This window comes from Callospermophilus lateralis, chromosome 8 (genome assembly GCF_048772815.1).
Source record: "Callospermophilus lateralis isolate mCalLat2 chromosome 8, mCalLat2.hap1, whole genome shotgun sequence".
In the NCBI taxonomy this organism is placed as follows: Eukaryota; Metazoa; Chordata; class Mammalia; order Rodentia; family Sciuridae; genus Callospermophilus; species Callospermophilus lateralis.
In genome coordinates, this window is record NC_135312.1 from 88,472,211 (window position 1) to 88,491,003 (window position 18,793).

The 18,793-nt window shown below is 34.8% G+C and overlaps 1 non-coding gene across 1 annotated transcript; it reads left to right on the forward strand.

Moving 5' to 3' along the window:
• Nucleotides 1-2,629: 2,629 nt before the first annotated feature.
• Trnaa-ugc (transfer RNA alanine (anticodon UGC)) lies at nucleotides 2,630-2,701 on the forward strand. Its single transcript has one exon. It is a non-coding gene; the product is annotated as a tRNA-Ala (tRNA).
• The last annotated feature ends 16,092 nt before the right edge of the window (nucleotides 2,702-18,793 follow it).

Here is an 18,793-nt window from a genome sequence, read left to right on the forward strand (position 1 = left end):
TACCCTGTCAGATACTATTCTGTCAGATCATAATGGAATGAAATTAGAAATCAATGATAAAATAAAAAATAAAAATCCACTCCAACACCTGGAGTCTAAATAATATGCTACTGAATGAACAATGAGTTACAGAAGACATCAAGGAGGAGATTTAAAAGTTTTTAAAGGTGAATGAGAACACAGATACAACATATCAAAATCTCTGGGACACTATGAAAGCAGTTCTAAGAGGAAAGTTCATTGCATGGAGTTCATTCCTTAAAAGAAGAAAAAGTCAACAAATAAATGACTTAACACTACATCTCAAAGCCCTAGAAAAAGAAGAACAAATCAACACTAAAGCAGCAGAAGACAGGAAATAATTAAAATCAGAGCTGAAATCAATGAAATTGAAACAAAAGAAACAGTTGAAAAAATTGACAGAACAAGAAGCTGGGTCTTTGAACAAATAAATAAAATTGACAGACCCGTAGCCATTCTAACGAAGAGAAAGAGAGAGAAAACTAAAATCACTATCATATGTGATTTTTTAAAAAAGGCAATATCACAACAGACATTACAGAAATACAGAAGATAATTAGAAATTATTTTGAAAATCTGTACTCCAATAAAATAGAAAATATTGAAGGCATCGACAAATTTCTAGAATCATAATTTTCCCAGATTGAATCTGGATGATATACACAATTTAAACAGATCAATTTCAAGTGACTAAATAGCAGACGCCATCAAAAGTCTACTAACCAAGAAAAGCCCAGAACCAGATAAATACACAGCCGAGTTCTGCAAGACCTTTAAAGAAGAACTAATACCAACACTCTCCAATTTATTTCAGGAAATAGAAAAAGAGGAAGCACTTCCAAACTCATTCTATGAGGCCAATATCACTCTGATTCCAAAACTAGACAAAGACACATCAAAAAAAGAAAACTTCAGATCAATATCTCTACTGAACATAGATACAAAAATTCTCAATAAAATTCTGGTAAATCAAATACAAAAGAATATCAAAAAGATCATGCACCATGATGAAGTAGGATTCATCCCAGATTGCAAGGTTGGTTCAACATATGGAAATCAATAAATGTAACTCATCACATCAATAGATTTAAAGATAAGAATCATATGATCATCTCAATAGACGCAGAAAAAGCATTTGACAAAATACAGCACCCCTTTATGTTCAAAACTCTAAAAAAACTAGGGATAACAGGAACATATCTCAACATCATAAAGGCTGTCTATGCTAAGCCCTGGGCCAACATCATTCTAAATGGAGAAAAATTGAAGGCATTCCCTCTAAAAACTGGAACAAGACAGGGATGCCCTCTTTCACCACTTCTATTTAACGTAGTCCTTGAAACACTGGCCAGAGCAATTAGACAGATGAAAGAAATTGAAGGGATACACATAGGAAAAGAAGAACTCAAATTGGCACTATTTGGTGATGATATGATTCTATACCTGGAAGACCCTAAAATTTCCACCAGAAAACTCCTAGAACTAGTAAATGAATTCAGCAAAGTAGCAAGATATAATATCAACACCCATAAATCAAGGCATTTCTGATTATCAGTGACAAATCCACAGAAATGGAAATGAGGAAAACTACCCCATTCTCAATAGCCTCAAAAAATAAATAAATAAATAAATAAAATACTTGAGAATCAACAAAAGAGGTGAAAGATCTCTATAACGAAAACTACAGAACCCTAAAGAAAGAAATCAAAAGAACTCAAACTATAACATGATTCTATATTTAGAATATTCCAAAAAATTCCACCAGAAAATTTCTAGAACTTATAAATGAATTCAGTAAAGCAGCAGGATATAAAATCAATACCCATAAGTCAAATGCATTTCTAAATATCAGTGATGAATCCAGTGAAAGAAAAATTAGGAAAACTATCCTGTTAAAAATAGCCTCAAAAATATAAACTACTTGGGAATCAATTTAACAAAAGAGTTGAAAGACCTCTACAATGAAAACTTTAGAACACTAAAAGAAGGAAATTGAAGAAATCCTTAGAAGATGGAAAGATCTCCCATGCTCTTGGATAGTGAGAACAATATTGTTAAAATGTCCATACTACCAGAACTGTTATACAAATTTGATGCAATTCCTATTAAAATCCCAATGACATTCTTTGTAGAACTAGAAAAAGCAATCATTAAATTCATTTGGAAAAATAAGAGATCCCAAAACTAAGTAATAATAATAATGATAATATTCTGTATAAATTTTATATAGTATATGTAATATTTGATTTTAAAACTATTTCACTATTAAAGAGGGCAAGTCTATAAATTTATTGGTTGTTCAAAACATTACAAAGCTCATAACATATCATCTTCCATACATTTGATTCAAGTGGGTTATGAACTCCCATTTTTACCCCAAATACAAATTGCAGAATCACATCGGTTACACATCCACATTTTTACATAATGCCATATTAGTGACTGTTGTATTCTGCTACCTTTCCTATCCCCTACTGTCCCCCCTCCCCTCCCCTCCCATCTTCCCTCTCTACCCCATCTGCTGTTATTCAATTCTCTCCCTTGTTTTTTTTTCCCCTTTCCCCTCACAACCTCTTATATATAATTTTGTGTAACAATGATGGGGCCAGGGATGTAGCTCAACTGGTAGAGTGCTTGCCTTGCATGCACAAGGCCCTGGGTTCAATCCCCAGCACCACCACCAAAACAAACAAACAAAAAAAGATGTAAATTTCTTAAGGGCAGCTTGTAGCTCTTCTTTTACATACATCTCAGTTATGTCTGAAAATTTTAGATCTACCTGATGATGTACATTAAATCTTTTAAGTTCATGTAATTTTGTCTGTTTAGTACTTGAGCAGATAGAAAACTTGGAATGAAACCACCATTTGACCCAGCTATCCCACTCCTTGGTTTACACCCAAAGGATTTACAATTAACATACTATAGTGACATAGCCACACCAATGTTTATAGCAGCTGAATTCACAATAGCTAAACTGTGGAACCAACCTATATGCCCATCAATAGATGAATGGATAAAGAAACTGTGGTATAAATACACAATGGAATATTAATCAGCATTAAAAGAGAATTAAATTGTGGCATTTTCAGGTAAATGGATAGAGTTGGAGAATATTATGCTAAGTGAATTAAACTGATCCTAAAAAACTAAAGGCCGAATGTTTACTCTGATAAGTGGGTGCTGATCTATGATAAAGGGGCATGGGAAGAATGGAGGATCTTTGGATTGGGCAAAGGGAAGTGTGGGGAGAAGTTATGAGGGTAGGAAAGATGGTGGAATGAGATGGACATCACTACATGTATGATTGCACGAATGGTGCTTCTCTATACTGTGTACAATCAGAGAACTGAAATGTTGCACTCCATTTGTGTACAATGAATTGAAATGCATTCTGCTGTTGTGTACAAATAAATAGAACAAATAAAAAACAAACAAACATTTAAAAACAAACAAACCGAGTTGAGCTGTGAACCTAGGCAACATGGCTCCAAAACCTAAATGCTTTTTTTTTTGTTTTGTTTTGTTTTAATGGTGAGAGTTCTCACTATATTGCCCAGGCTGGTCTTTAACTACTTCTAGGCTCAAGGGCTCCTCCTGCCCCAGCCTCCCAAGGAGCTGGGAGTATAGGTGCATATCCACTGCGTGCAGTGGAACTTAATCTGTTGATTGTTATTAACTTGTAATGTTATTTTTTATCTGATTATGCATTCTTATTGCCACTTGAGTTAAATATCTTGGTTTTTAAAAAATAGGGCAATGCAATTAACATGATTTTGCCTATTAAGTTTTGCTAACAATAAAGCACAATAATAACTTATTCAGTACTTATTAAGCATATACTATATATCAGGCAATGTGCTAGGATTGACTTACAAATTTGTGAATGATTCATGCCCTTGTTGAACTTCATTAACTAAAATCAGCAACCATTAAAATACATATGATATAACACTGGTCATTTGTAGTGAAACCAGAAGTAGTATAGCATTGCAATCATCATCATTTGGCACAACTGTTGTAATCCTAGAAATGCAACCAGACCTGACAGATTTAGTGAATCAAAATATAAGACCTCTAGTTAAACTTGCATTTTGGATACATAGTAAATCTCTTTTTAATGTTGGTAGGTCCAAAATATTGCATGGGAAACAGTCATAATAAAAAGTAATCTGTTTAACTAAACAAATAATTTTTAGTTCTCTATTTTACCTGGCTACCCTAAAATGCAGCAAAATAAAAAAGTGAAGATATATGACTATTATTTGGAACTAATCAACTGGAGAACTATTAGTATCAATAAAAGTTTAGTTTAATGGTTGGTTATAAAATATACACATATCAATGTCTTTTATATCTACTAACAAAATTATTTAGAAAATGAAATAAATCAGCAATCAACTAAAAATAAAGATGAAACTTATAAATGTGTGGAATAATAACAAGAAAGTAATAAAACCTGAGTGATGTTAAAGTTTTAATGAAAAAATGTATAAGAATTTTCTAAGTTCAGGTTTCAATTCCCACTAAATGATATATTTATTGCAATCCTATTAAAATCCTAGTAACATTAGGGGTGGTTCAAAATGATACTAAAATTTTAGGACAAATAGAATGTAAAAATAGCTTAAACGGCTGGGGCTGTAGCACTTGCCTAGCATGCATGAGGCACTTGGGTTCAATCCTTAGCACTACATAAAAATAAACAAATAACACAAAGGCATGCTGTCTATCTACAAGTATAAATAAATAGATAGATAGATAGATAGATAGATAGATAGATAGATAGATAGATAGATAAATGTAAAAGAGGAGAGAGAAAAGTAAGGATGTGGCCAAACTGAATTTGGTTCAAGAGGGTCTCTTGGTAAATAAAGTAGAATAAAGCCTGGCTGAAAGCCTTCTGGAATACAGATGTGTGTGAATACATAAAAGCAGTGTTGTGTAACAAGGTGAAACCCTAGCATGAATAGCATAATGTCTCGGGCCACATCCCTGCCATTAGCATACTGGGGTGTGGGGGAAGAGGAAGCTACAAGGAGATGGGAAGTCTTTGCCTGTACTTTGTGTGGTCACCTTATTTTGTACAAAAGAGTTTGTACATAGATGGGTGGGGTATGTTTTCCTGCCAATCTGTGATCTACCTGGATTTCAACAAAGACACAAATTGATTTTCACTTATTTTGAAGAGGAGAGGGCATGATACCTAGGCAATAGCCCACAAGGCAAAGGGATTTTAGATTTGACTTTAAAATATTTTATAAATATCTAACAGACAAAATGCCAATATTCTTAACATACAAAGAACTCTCAGTGTCAATAAAAAAAAGTGATACCATTGAAAACCAATGTTTACAAAAGAAGCAATAGGAATGAATAGTCTATAGGTATTAAATAACATGCAAATGAAATAGCTTATTAAACTATCAGCTTAATGTGGGAAGAGATAACTAACACCTTATTTGAAAAGGATAATGAACACCCTCATAAATTATTGGTTAAAAAATATGTATCAATGGGCTGGGATTGTGGTTCAGTGGTACAGTGCTTGCCTGACATGTGTGAGACACTTGGTTCGATTCTTAGCACCATATATAAATAAATGAATAAAATAAAGGTCTATAAACAACTAAAAATATACTTTAAAAAATATATATATCAAAGCTGGAAAGCACCTGAGATTTTTGCCTTCACTGAAAAAGCCAGGAAATTAGTCTGTTGTGGTTTTATGGATGCCTGGGTAAGAGATAAAAGATTTTATTACAGCAGCAGCAATAGCCAGAATAGCACCATTTTTTTTTTTTTTTTTTCAGTTCCCGAAGCCTGAGGGGATAAGGTGATCCTTTATCTGAAATTCCACTCCCTACCATTCTGGGATTGAACCTGGGACCTGATCATGCTAGTCAAGTGCTATACTGCTTAAATACACCCCCAGTCCATTGATTCAGAATTTATACTAAAGTAGATTACTGCGAAATAATGCAAATAGACATAAATACATTTATATTGCAGCATTTAGACTATCAAAAAATAGAAATAACAAATATATGATTGTTTAAGTGATGGTACATCTATAAAAGTACATACAATCCGTCCTCTGTATCTACATGTTCCACATCCTTGGATTCAACCAAAAACAGATCAAAAGTATTTGAAGAAAAAAGTTATGTCTGTACTGAACACCTACATACTTTTTTCTTGTCATTTATCTAAACAACATAGTATAGTAACTACTTTCTTGTCACTTACCTAAACAACATAGTACAACGACATGTAGTATTTAAATTGTATTAGGTATTATAAGTAAGCTAGAGATGATTTAAAATATATGGAAACATGTGGATAAAGTATATAAAAATACTATGCCATTTTAAGCAAGGGGCTTAAACATCTGAAGACTTGGTATCCTTGGGAGTCCTGGAATCAATCCTCCAGGGGAAAGTGTGTTATGAATCTATTTAAATGATTGAATAGACCTATATTGACACAAATTTAAATAAATATGAAACATAAAACTTGTGGGAAAGTATTATAGAATGAATTGCAGCCCCCCTTTCCCTGGTTTATTTGTTGAAGGTCTAACCCACTATGTGACTCTGTGGTGTCTGGAGATAAGGTTTCTCAGGAGGTGGTCAGTGTACGTGAGGCTGTGAGGGTAGGTAGGGCCCTAACTCATAGTCTTGTGCCCTTACAAGATGAGGAAGTGTTGCAAGAATGTTTCCTCTCTATTGTTTGACTTTCTACAGTAAACAAGTTTTACTTTTATACTCAAAAAAAAAAAAAAAAAAAAAAAGATCACATTTTTATTTTCACGGGTAAGGGGGTGCCCTTTGAAACTAATCTCAGCATAACTTCATTTCTGTTTGATTTTCAAGGTTTGTCATTTATATGATTACAAGATATGATAGTTCTCATTTAAGTAATGATTTTACTGATAAGCTGAGTGCATCTCCAGATGTTATGATAAATGTTTCCTGATGAAAGAATAGGAGGCTTAAGAGACAAGACTAATACCAAATGGAATGTTCAACCTCATTGAATATGAATTTGAGCAGGTTAAAAACTGCCCAGCAATTAAATGAGTGGAATAACTTTTGCGTCAATCTCTGGGCTGCTCAAAATAATCCTGACCCATTTTAGTGGTCTTCTAGTTTCCTCTCACAGAAGGTTTGATTTAGATGTTGTTGGCGTGGTAAATTTTTAAAAAGCAGATATTTGGAGATGACTTATTTTAATTGTAATTAGTGCTTTGGGGTAGATATAAAAGCAAAGGCAAATGCAGGGCTGGTGCTGTAGCTCAGGGGTAGAGTGCTTGTCTTAGCTCAGGGATAGAGTGTTTGCCTCCCATGCAGGAGGCACTGGGTTCGATTCTCAGCAACACATAAAAAATAAATAAATAAAATAAAGGTATTGTATCCATCTACAACTTTAAAAAAAAGCAAATGCAGTCTCACATTAAGGCAAATTATTTCTTAGTATATAAAGAAACTTGTTTTCATAAACTGTGTCACTAGGCAATCTGCCTTATTCAAAGGAAGTACTTCCATTATAATTTATATTGGTTTAATTATAACATCCTGATATTTCTATGTAGTTCTGATGTATTAACTCTTAACAATTTATCACATTTATTTTATATAAGACCAGTGATGTATTTGTGGCCTCAGTTATTGACAGGGAAATATATATATAAACCAGATGCCAATTGGGGTTTCTATTTCTTGAAAGTTGGGATGATTTTTGTTTAAGTCCTCAATATTCCAGTTTTTGTGCATTCAAATTCCCCACAGCATTTCTGTGACTTCCCAAGCTTACTTTCCTGTGGTTACATCTACTCCTCCTCTGTCTTGGCTTATTCATAACGTTATAGAAATAATACAGTTTATTCCATTGTAAAACCACCTGACATCAGCTAATAAGACCTGCACCATTTCACTTGATTCTCCATAGAAAAAGTCCAATTAGTCATGATTTTGCGGGTTCAGTAGTTAAGATTTGAAGGACTGTAGGAAGAGATCACACCCACAGTCTACCACCAGTTTGCCTGCCCACTTGTCAGACTCTGCCAACCTGTAAGGGCCCCATGCTTCTGACACAAGACGCTTCTCGTGATCTGAAAATCCCTGAGATAATACTCTGGTTCTGTTAGTTTGAATTTTGCTTCTATGGGGAACATTCTTTTCAGGTTATGTTGCCACCTGGAATAATGGGGAAGGCACATGTGTCCATTTCACCATCCTGGTGACTGTGTAACCTGACTGATGCTCTTGTCACAAAATAAATGATGGAGTGATCCAATAAACAAACATTTATTAAGCATCCTCGAAGCACCCACTCTTATTATAAAACTACAGAATATTAGAAATAAGAGGGCTGCTGGTTGTCATCTATTGGAACCTGTTTTCTGTATACAACTGAGAAAACTAAGCAATAAGATCACACAGCTGATGGGTGGCAGGACCAGCATCTGTACACATGCCTTCAATCCAGTTCAATTCTCCTTCTTAGATATCACTGAATATGGAGGATCCTTAACTGAGTTAAGGATACAAGTGAATGTTTTAGAAATATCAGGGGTGGGGGAACAGAAATTGAAGAAATAAAACAAGCAGTGCTTCAGAATGAGAAATAGTGAAAGAGGATATGCCACACCACAACACTATTGGGCTCATTCAAGTGAGAGCAGTTCATAAGCACACTGAGGTGTGATGCAGAGGGAATGAACAAAGCTAAATGTGTTACCAGGTGGAAAAAAGAAAAATGTAAAACCAGTGCTTCACCAACCTTGACAATGTTTCATTTTGATTTTTACTCCCCCAAAATTCCTCTGATGTCACTGTTCTTAATATGGGCTATGAAAGTAGGAGTTGGTAAATTTTTGAGAAATCCAAAGATTTATTGGAAACACTGGAGAAAGTTCAATAGTTCCAATATGTAAAATTAAGCATGACAGTGTTAATCCAGGAACCTCACAGGCAGACATAATATATACAATCTCTCTAGTCCAGAAGTTATATAACACTGATTGGAAGTGGTGATAGAAAGTGGAAATACTGTTGGAGTTTTTCCTTTGTTCCCTTGTGCATTAAAAATGGAAAACATCCATTATGGAAAGAATGCTTTTTTTTCTCTTGGTTCTAAAAATTTTCATTCTTACTCAGGACACAAAGTACCTTTACATGTGAATTGGTAACTTGAGCCTGTAATAATCCTTTCTTCTACCACTGAACTATATCCTCAACCCTATTTTTCAAAAAGTTTTGTTGCATGTAAGGAATAAGATCCACATAAGCTAAAATAGAACATAGATAATTAAGAACACAAAATAAAGTAGAAGAGGGTCATGCAGAAACTAGAACTGGAAATTCACAAAATGAGGTGTTTTCTCTGTTGTGTAAGTCTGCATGTTCTTTTTAAATCACTGCTTCTTAATACCTTTTTCCCCAAACTAAATTGTTTCATCAACACATGGCCCAATATGGCTATGTGGTCCAACACTTCATGATCCTTCTTCCAACTCTGTACCCATCATATTATTCATTCAGTTCTTCTGTCTCATGGCTCAGATTCTTCTTTGTTGTCTTCTTTTTGTTGTTGTCGCTTATTAATTTATTTTTTATGTGGTGCTGAGGATCCAACCAGTGCCTCACACATGCTAGGCAAGCACTCTGTCACTGAGCTACCGCCCCAGACCCTGGCTCATATTCTTGATGGAGAACTGGTTTGTTATGCTCATTTTATTTCTCCATTTCCTTCTGAGAAGGGACCACTGTTAGAAAACTCAGCTGTGACTAAGGGGGTGTTCAAGGCTGGGCTGGCTCACAGCCTTCTTCCAGCAGCGAAACATGATTTGCTGGTTCTAGGGAAAGTCCACACTCTAAGATCTATGATTTGAATTAATTCTTTGAATCACATAGTTTCAAATAACAATTTAATCACCCTTTGCAACTTAAGGGTTTCTAAGTCATCTTTTGGTCTGGAATCCAGATTCCCCTAGTAAACATTTAAGAAATTTAGAATTTGAAAAAAATAAAATAAATAGAAATAAATAAATTAAAAAAAAAAAAGAAATTTAGAATTGGGATTTAGGGATTTCACCAGGGAAAGCAAGTTAGAAATACTATGAACTTACTTTCCTTAAGCTGTAAAGTGACAACAGGCACAATACTGCAAAATTTTCTTTTTGCTGCTCATTCTTTCACATGGCCCAAATTTAAAATAAAATCAAAATACGTTTTGATGGAAGCATGTAGTTTTCATGGTAGAATTCCCCATTAAAATAAAATCCAGTCTGAGAAAGAGGAGAAGTAAAAGGGTTCATAGTAAGGAAGATGTGGGAGAGCTGGTAGGTTTTTGTCCCCCTCCCCCGCCTTTCTTGTCTCTAGGTTTAGCTAATGGCCAAATCATAGAATTGCATTTGCTCTTTTGTGGAGAGGTGAGAGTCTAATGCAAGGCATCATTCACACTTCCTGGTAATGTCTGCAGGATTTGGTGGGTCACAATGAAACATTTTATTGATTCCATGATGTGAAATCAATTCAAAAATCACCCAGACCTTTAGCTCCAGGCTGTCTCTTGCACATGCAGTGACAGGCTCTCTGTTCATCATTGTGGCTAACACTGAGTAACACGTGGGGCCCAATTACAGTCCTGGTAAGAGAATCTTCAGGGAGGTAATTGTGGTTTCCTGCATCACCTTCACAAGGCCTCTGAGACAGGCAGTTCGTGACTGAGTTGCCAGTATGGAACAGTAGAACAGTAGGGCACCAATGTGGCTTTCAGTAATTTTTACTTCTGTCCACTCGATTGAATCAAAGCTCTTGCATCCCTTTAATAAAGCCATTTCCTACAGATGCTGTGCAGGTGTCCTTGTCTGAAGATGCCCTGAAAAAGAGAAACAGGCTAGAAGCCCTTCATTTCCTTTGTTCATCATAAGCAGACTTATTCATTGAAAACCAAAACTCCCTCCTCCCAGGACAGGAGAGAACAGGAGGAAGTGGGTTAAAGAGAAAGCCAGAAAGGATGGAGGAGCTTTGTCAGAAGCCTGTCTATGGAGGCTGTATTCTTGAGAGCATCTGGCTCCCTTGTGCATGCTATGATTGAATATTTATTATGGTTAATAAAGTGCTTTGGTTCACATAAGTTTCTTAAAGAGAATCTAGCACCTAGGCATTATGGCTATTAGAATTTAATCCATCTGCCAGAGAGATCAAAACTTATCACAGCTGTCTGGACAGTGTCTTATGTGTCTTAACTGCTTCTCATTGACTTTGATCTGCTAATGTTTTTCTGGTTTTACATGTAGCTGTCCTCTATGTGCAGAAGAAGAATTAGCATGAGTGTATAATAATAAAAAAACATGTCATTCTTTCTATTGAGAAATAATTTAGTTCTACCCTGTATTCATCTAATTGTTTCCCTTTGTGAATAAAATATTTCAAGAAGATCACAATGGCCAATAATATTCTCAGGCTGTGCTAGAGACTCAAAGATGGGCTGCTTAGAGATCTGGTCTCCTGAACTGCATTGGACTGGTGGGTCTGTTACTTAAATTTAATAATCAAAATCTAATAGTATATGATTTAATTTTTACTACACTTTTCCAGTTGCCGTTAATCTCTGGATTTTTAATTTTCACAGCAAAAGATATCCTCAATGCCTGACTCAGTCCTGAATGCTTTTATCCTACTTAAAAAAAAAATTAGATTAGGTTTTCTGGTGATTCCACAGTCACCTGTTAATATATATGGGACTCATTCTTGTAATATGTTCAACACATCTTTTGCATTAAAATAAACCACTATCCAAGTTCCTAACAATGAGAATAGAAAACAGCTGGTGAAAACAAGGTGGTATCCACAATAAGACATTATTCATTTTTTGTGGTTAGAAGCAAATGTTTCCAGACATGTTTTTCTTTTATTGCAATATAGCAAAAAAAAAAAAAAAAAAAAAAAAAAAAAAAGTTCTTTGGAGAAGGCCACTATCTTAAAAGCACAGAAAATATTTAAGTGACATTATCTTAACTATGGTATGTTTTGCTGATGACTGATGGGTACAATCACATCAGTTTTGTTTCTTCAAGAACAAATTGTCAGGCTGGAGTTGTGGCTTAGTGAAGAGTCGTTGACTAGCATGTGCAAGGCACTGGGTTCGATTCTCAGCACTACATTAAAAAATAAATAAATAAAATATCCTGGGCTGGGGATGTGGCTCAAGTGGTAGCACGCTCGCCTGGCATGCGTGTGGCCGGGGTTCGGTCCTCAGCACCACATACAAAAAAAACGAAGATGTTGTGTCTGCCAAGAACTAAAAAAATAAATATTAAAAAATTCTCTCTCTCTCTCTCTCTCTCTCTCTCTCTCTCTCTCTCTCTCTTTAAAAAAAAATAAAAAATAAAATATCCTGCCCATCTATAGCTAAAAATATTTTTTAAAAAAGAGAATACATCGTCAATCTAAAGTATGAGAGACAAAATTATTGGTTCTGTCTCTGAATAAGCAAAATTATTAGTTGCATCCCTGAAAGGTGAAAGTTCAGTATAAGAGAAAATTTCAGATACATATTTTGAAGGCAGGATTGTTGGCCATGTCAGTTAAATAAAAAGGGTACTATTATTTTACTGCTGAACTGTAAAATTTACCAGTTTTGTTCTCTCTGCCATTTGAATTGACTAAGTGTACTCCATCCAAATTGTCATGTGCACTGGTATGTAGGACTGATGAGCCACATGTACTTTTGTATCATGGCTGGAAAGACTGTTACATAGTGGCAACCAACCAAGTAGTATATGATAAAATGTTCTTGTTTTAATGGAGAAGGAAACATCCTGGATTCCTTTAATGGGTGCTCCAATTCAAAATGAAAGGCATCCCAGGTCAGTGGGAGGTGGAACCAAGGAACAGGGAGTGGGATAGTCATTACTAGAGCACTGTATTTAAAACATGGCATGTGACAGGTTTGTACTAAGACAATAATTCACTTCTGAGTAATGTGGCTTGGTGCTGTGTATATGTGTGTCAGGAGGAAGGCAAACTGTACATTTCTATATTGGCTTCCATTTGACTGATGAAGTTAGCTTAAAAGTAAAAGGAACATCTGTGCACACTTTCATACCAAGAGTATTCAAATTCATAGAAACTAGCCTAAACACTGCTGCCATGAGGAATACCAAACTTCATGAAAGGATTCAAAGTCCCTCCCCAATTATTGAAATGATAGCACTGTGGTGTTTTTTTTTTTGTTGTTGTTTGTTTGTTTGTTTGTTTTGTTTTGTCTTTTTGTTTGTTTTTAAGATTAAGATGGCTTTCTTCAACTTCTAGGAGTCTCTGGGGGCATCCACAGGAATTAATTGCCTGTTTTGTTTAGATTCTGTGGGGTTGTGATTTTGGTTATGGAATGCAGACCCAGATGTGACTCTAAATTAAGGAAGTACTTAATGGAAAGTCATAGCTTTGGGACTTTCAGTTTGTTCTTTGGCATAACTAGTCCAGTGAGTTATACTGATGTTACTTATGAGGGATTATGTGCTAATAAATCCATCATAAATGGAAAATATCTAAGATAATGCATTTTTAACCTGCTGAGCAATACAACTTGGAAACTCAGTATGCTGTAAAGTATGAGTTGTTCACTTTTGTGATTGTGTGGCCAATAGGGAGCTACCCAGTATTTTAAGAGTGTATCATACCACATATGTCTCGCTGGGAAAATTCTAAATTCTAAGTATGGTTTTTACTGAATGTGTATCACTTTTGCAGCATTGTAAAGGTGAACAATTTTAAGTCAAAACATAATAGGTTGGGAGACTGTATTATGAAACACGAACTCAATTTTATTTATTTTTTCAGTACTGAGGAATCAAACTCTGGGACCTTAAATAAGCTAGACAAGTGCTCTACCACTGAGCTGCACCTCAGCCCAGTCATAAACCTTTACTGGCTTCCCAAGGCCTACAAGTTAAAGCAACTTATGTCCTAGGCTAGAATCTATGAACTTCTATAATGGGGTCCCCCTTGGACTTTTAAATTTTGTTCCAAGACCTTACATATGTCCTTTAGGTAAACTGCTGCAATCATCATGTATTTCCCAAGCCCAAACCTGTTTAGCCTTAGCCCTAATCCTAACCTTAATTCTCACCCTGACTCTTCCTATGTTAGCTTGAAAGCTAGAACAAATATATCTACAGTGAAATCAAACGGAGCTGAAGAGCACTCTACGCCTTTCTAATTGCAGCAGTTATTACCTCTCTACTACTAATTTGTCACTGACTATATACTGTTCTTTTTGTCTTTTATGTATTTAATATTTTAAGTGCTCAGCATGCATACTGAATCTAGTGTTAATGGTACAATGGGAAACAAGGTATGTCTGATTCCCATGTTGAACTGCAATGCCTAAGAAAACAGGTTGTAGTATAACAGATCAGTAAGTGATATGAAGGGAAACACAAGGCAGACTCCTTACCCAGATTGTAGTTCAGAAGAAATCTTTCAGTAGAAGTTACATTTAGTATAAACCTGAAGAGGAAGTCAGCCAGGCACACAGGTGAGAGATCTTAGCTCTTGCAAGAAAATCATGGCAGGACAGTTTATTAAAAGCAATTTGAATTAGTTCCCACTATCCATCCTTCTCCCTTTTCTAAGCAGGTGGATGCTACTGTATGAGATGGGGGTGGGGAGAGGTGATAGGTAGACTTATCTAGGGGCACTTCAAACTTTCCTAAGATATTTGAACATTATCTTATAAGGAACAATTAAAGAATTTTAAGAAGGGGAAGGACAAGACCAAGTTTATATATCATTATCATCACTAAGACTCCAGTGGAAAATGATTATAGGTTAGATAAATAATATGATTTACCTGTTCTAGTGTTCTGTCCAGTTTAGCATTTGGCTTAGATTTTTCATTTTTTGACATATTAATCATTTTAATTTCTAGCTTCTACAGAGCTTTTTCTTGTAGTGTTTGAGGTGTCTGTCAACAAATAGATTATCTCCTTAACCTGTGGTTAACTCTGAAAGGCACTTAAGAGAGCATGCAGGACACTCCTGATAGAACAGCCCAGCAGGTACCAGTATCCAAGCCCTTTAGGTTGCCAGTAGTCATTGGAGAAATATCCTATCTGATGTACCAGCCAGCTGTGTCAGCTTGTACAATACAGGAAACTTTCCCCATTAGTAGAAAACATGTGACAGTAAAGATTAAACATAAATGAAATAGTGAGCAGGAAATAGTGTGGTCTTGCCATGAGCAGAAAGAAAAATCTCAGTATTTTCTACAGTTGCTTTGTATCATAGGTGCTATGTCTGCAGTTATTTATTGTATTCTTTGATGGTGATCTTTTATTTAGCAACAAACCCTTACAGTAGCCATAAGTTCAAAAAATGAAAGCACATGTTTGTGCAAATTATGTATTGAATTTTCTTTCTTAAGAAAGTTGATGTTGGGGGCTGGGGATGTGGCTCAAGCGGTAGCGCGCTCGCCTGGCATGCGTGCGGCCTGGGTTCGATCCTAAGTACCACATACCAACAAAAGATGTTGTGTCCGCTGAGAACTAAAAAATAAATATTAAAAAAATTCTCTCTCTCTCTCTCTCTCTCTCTCTAAAAGAAAGAAAGAAAGAAAGAAAGTTGATGTTGATTAGAAAACTTGAGTGAGATGTTAACTAAATGAAAACCAGAAGACAGATCTTCTGAAAAATCATCTATTTCAAAACTCAGTCTTTATAAGAAAACTATGACTCAGTAATTCAATGTGTGCAAATGTAGAAAATGTGCTTCCTGATCACTCTGTAAAGTGACTTTTCATTAGAGCAACATGACTAGTCATGTTTGATCGAAAGTTTTCAAGTGCACATAAAAAATGAGCCTATAACTATTAATATATTAGCTCCAATGGCAGAAGAGAAAATTTTGGGTAACCAATGCCAGCCTATCTGTATTATCAGATACTTCAAATAGAAATCAATTTCAATAACAGTCATTAAAAAAAATCTAACGTACAAAATTTAAACCTTTTTGGAAATTCATTTGGTTGGTGCTTTTGTGAATGCTGACTGAAATTTTGTTTGAAAGGAAGTTCATTTTGGAACAAGAAATTATTTTGCAATAATACAAGTATGAATTTTGGTGAAGCATAGACATGTGATTTAAACTAAATTAAAAAACTTGTGGATTTGAAAAAAAACTTGTGGATTTGAAATGTACTTGGATTTGTTTGTAATGTGTGCATACTTTATAATTACTATTAAACAAGCTGTACTATTACCAATTAAATACATGTTAATATATTTGCAGAGTAACTAAAATATATTTAAAAGAATATATATTTTAAAAGTAATATATTAAAAGTGAACATATAATAAAAACTCTGTAATGGAATTTATCAGTTGATGATGCTGAATAAACAAAACTGCTTTTATGTGGCAAAATTTGTTTATTTTCTCTGTTCTGTTTATCAACAATACAATTTTAGAAATGTCTGAGCCTTTACAGGATATTTTATAAGTAAGTCTATGTGACCTGTGGTGATTCTAAGTTTTTTAGATGGTTATTTGAACTTCTGATTGAATTTTTGTTTAAAATAATTTGGGACTTTTTTATTGCCAGTATTTAGCAAATGGAACACCAAAAAGTATAAGTATATAGCAAATGTGTTATAAAAGAGAAAAATAGAAACATGAAGGCATTTAAATTTATCCCTGTAAAAGTTGAGAAAGGCGGGGATAGAGAGGGCAGCAGAATACAACAGACACTAGTATGGCTGTATGTATAAACGTGGCTGTATAACCAATATGATCCCGCAATCTGTACATGTGGAAAAATGAGAATTCATACCCTATTTGAATCAAATGTATGATATGTCAATATCATTGTATTGTCTTGAGCAACTAATAAAAAAAAAAGAATGGCAATAAAGAAGACTTAAGTGGTACACAATGATGCATTTTGAAATTTTAAATTTTGTTTTGCAAAACTTCAATTTGTGGGGAGATTTTTTTAACTTTAAAAAAAAATGTATTATAGTTATACATAAAAGGGGGTTTAGCTGGATGGGACACACTTTTAATCCCAGTGGCTCAAGAGGCCAAGACAGGATTAGAAGTTCAAGGCCAGCTTCTGCAATTTAGCAAGGCCCCAAGCAACTTAGTGAGACCCTGTCTCAAAATAAAAAGTTTATATATATATTAATTTGGTCAATTTCATTCCTTCCTTTTCCTGTCCCTCCGCCTGCATCAATCCCTTCCCTCTACTCCATTGATCTCCCTTCTATTTTCATGGAGTCTCCTCACTTTTCCCCCTTATTTTGCTCTAGCTTCCATGTATGAGAAAATATTCAACTCTTGACTTTGAGTCTGGTTTATTTCATTTAGCATGATGTCCTCTAATTCCATTCATTTATCAAGAAATATTATGATTTCATTCCTATTTTGGCTGAGTAAAACTCCATTGTGTGTGTATCACATTTTCTTTGTCCATTTATCTATTGATGGGCACCTGGACTGGTTCCACAACTTGGGAATTGCCCTGCTATAGACAATAATGTGCCTATATCACTATGGTATGCTGATTTTAGTTTTTTTAGATAAATACCAAGGAGTGGAATAGCTAGGTCATGTAATAGTTCCATTCCTAGGTTTTTGAGGAATCTCCATACTGCTTTCCAAAATGAAAAATACTTGCTCTCAAATTACATCAGAGCTATACTAACACACAGAATGGTATTGGTATCAAAACAGATATGAAGACCAATGGACTACATCAGACAGAAACAAACTCACATAGATACAGTCATCTGATACTCAATAAAGATGCCAAAAACGTATGTTGGAGAAAAGTAGCCTTTTTAATAAACAATGCTAGGAAATCTGGATATTCATATAGAATGAAATTAGATCCCTTTCACCCTGCACAAGAGTCAACTCAAAGTGAATCAAAGACCTATGAATTAGACAAGAATTTAGCAGACATTGCAACTGCTAGAAGAAAACATGGAATCAACACCAATATATTGGCACAGGTACCTACTTCCTTAACAAAACACTTAAAGCTCAAGAAATAAAACCAAGAGTCGGTAAGTGGAATGATATAAAATTAAAAAGTTTTTGTATAGTAAAGGAAACAAGAACATTAAGAGAGAGCCACAAAATGGTAGGAAATATTTGGTGCTACTCTTCTGACAGAGAATTAACATCCAAAGTTTATAAAGTACTCAAAAAACTTCACACAAAAACCTACAAATAAACCAGTCAATAAATGGACTTAAAAGACATTTCTCAAAAGAAGAAATTAAAATGGCCAACAAACATATTAAAAAATGTTCAACATTTCTAGCAACCAGGGAAATGAACATAAAAAATACACTGAGATTTCATCTCATACCAGTAAAAGTGGCAGTCATTAAGAATACAAATAATGATAAATACTAATAAGGATGTGGAGAAGAAGTAAGGTCATACATTGTGTGTAGGATTGCAAATTAGTACAAGCACTGTGGAAAGCAGTTTGGAGATTTCTCAAAAGACTAGGAATGGGACCACCATATGACACAGCTCTTCCATTCCTTGGTATTATCCAAAACAATCTTTTAATGTGGCTGCTGTTTTAACTGGATAAATTAATGCTCTGGGCTGGGATGCTGGAGAATGGAGAAGGCTTATAATTTTTAGAATCTACATTTGATGGAATGTTCAAAATGATAAATGGTGGCAAATTTGTGGGTAATTTTTTTTGTAAAAATATGTATCAAAGGCACTATAATGGTTAACAAC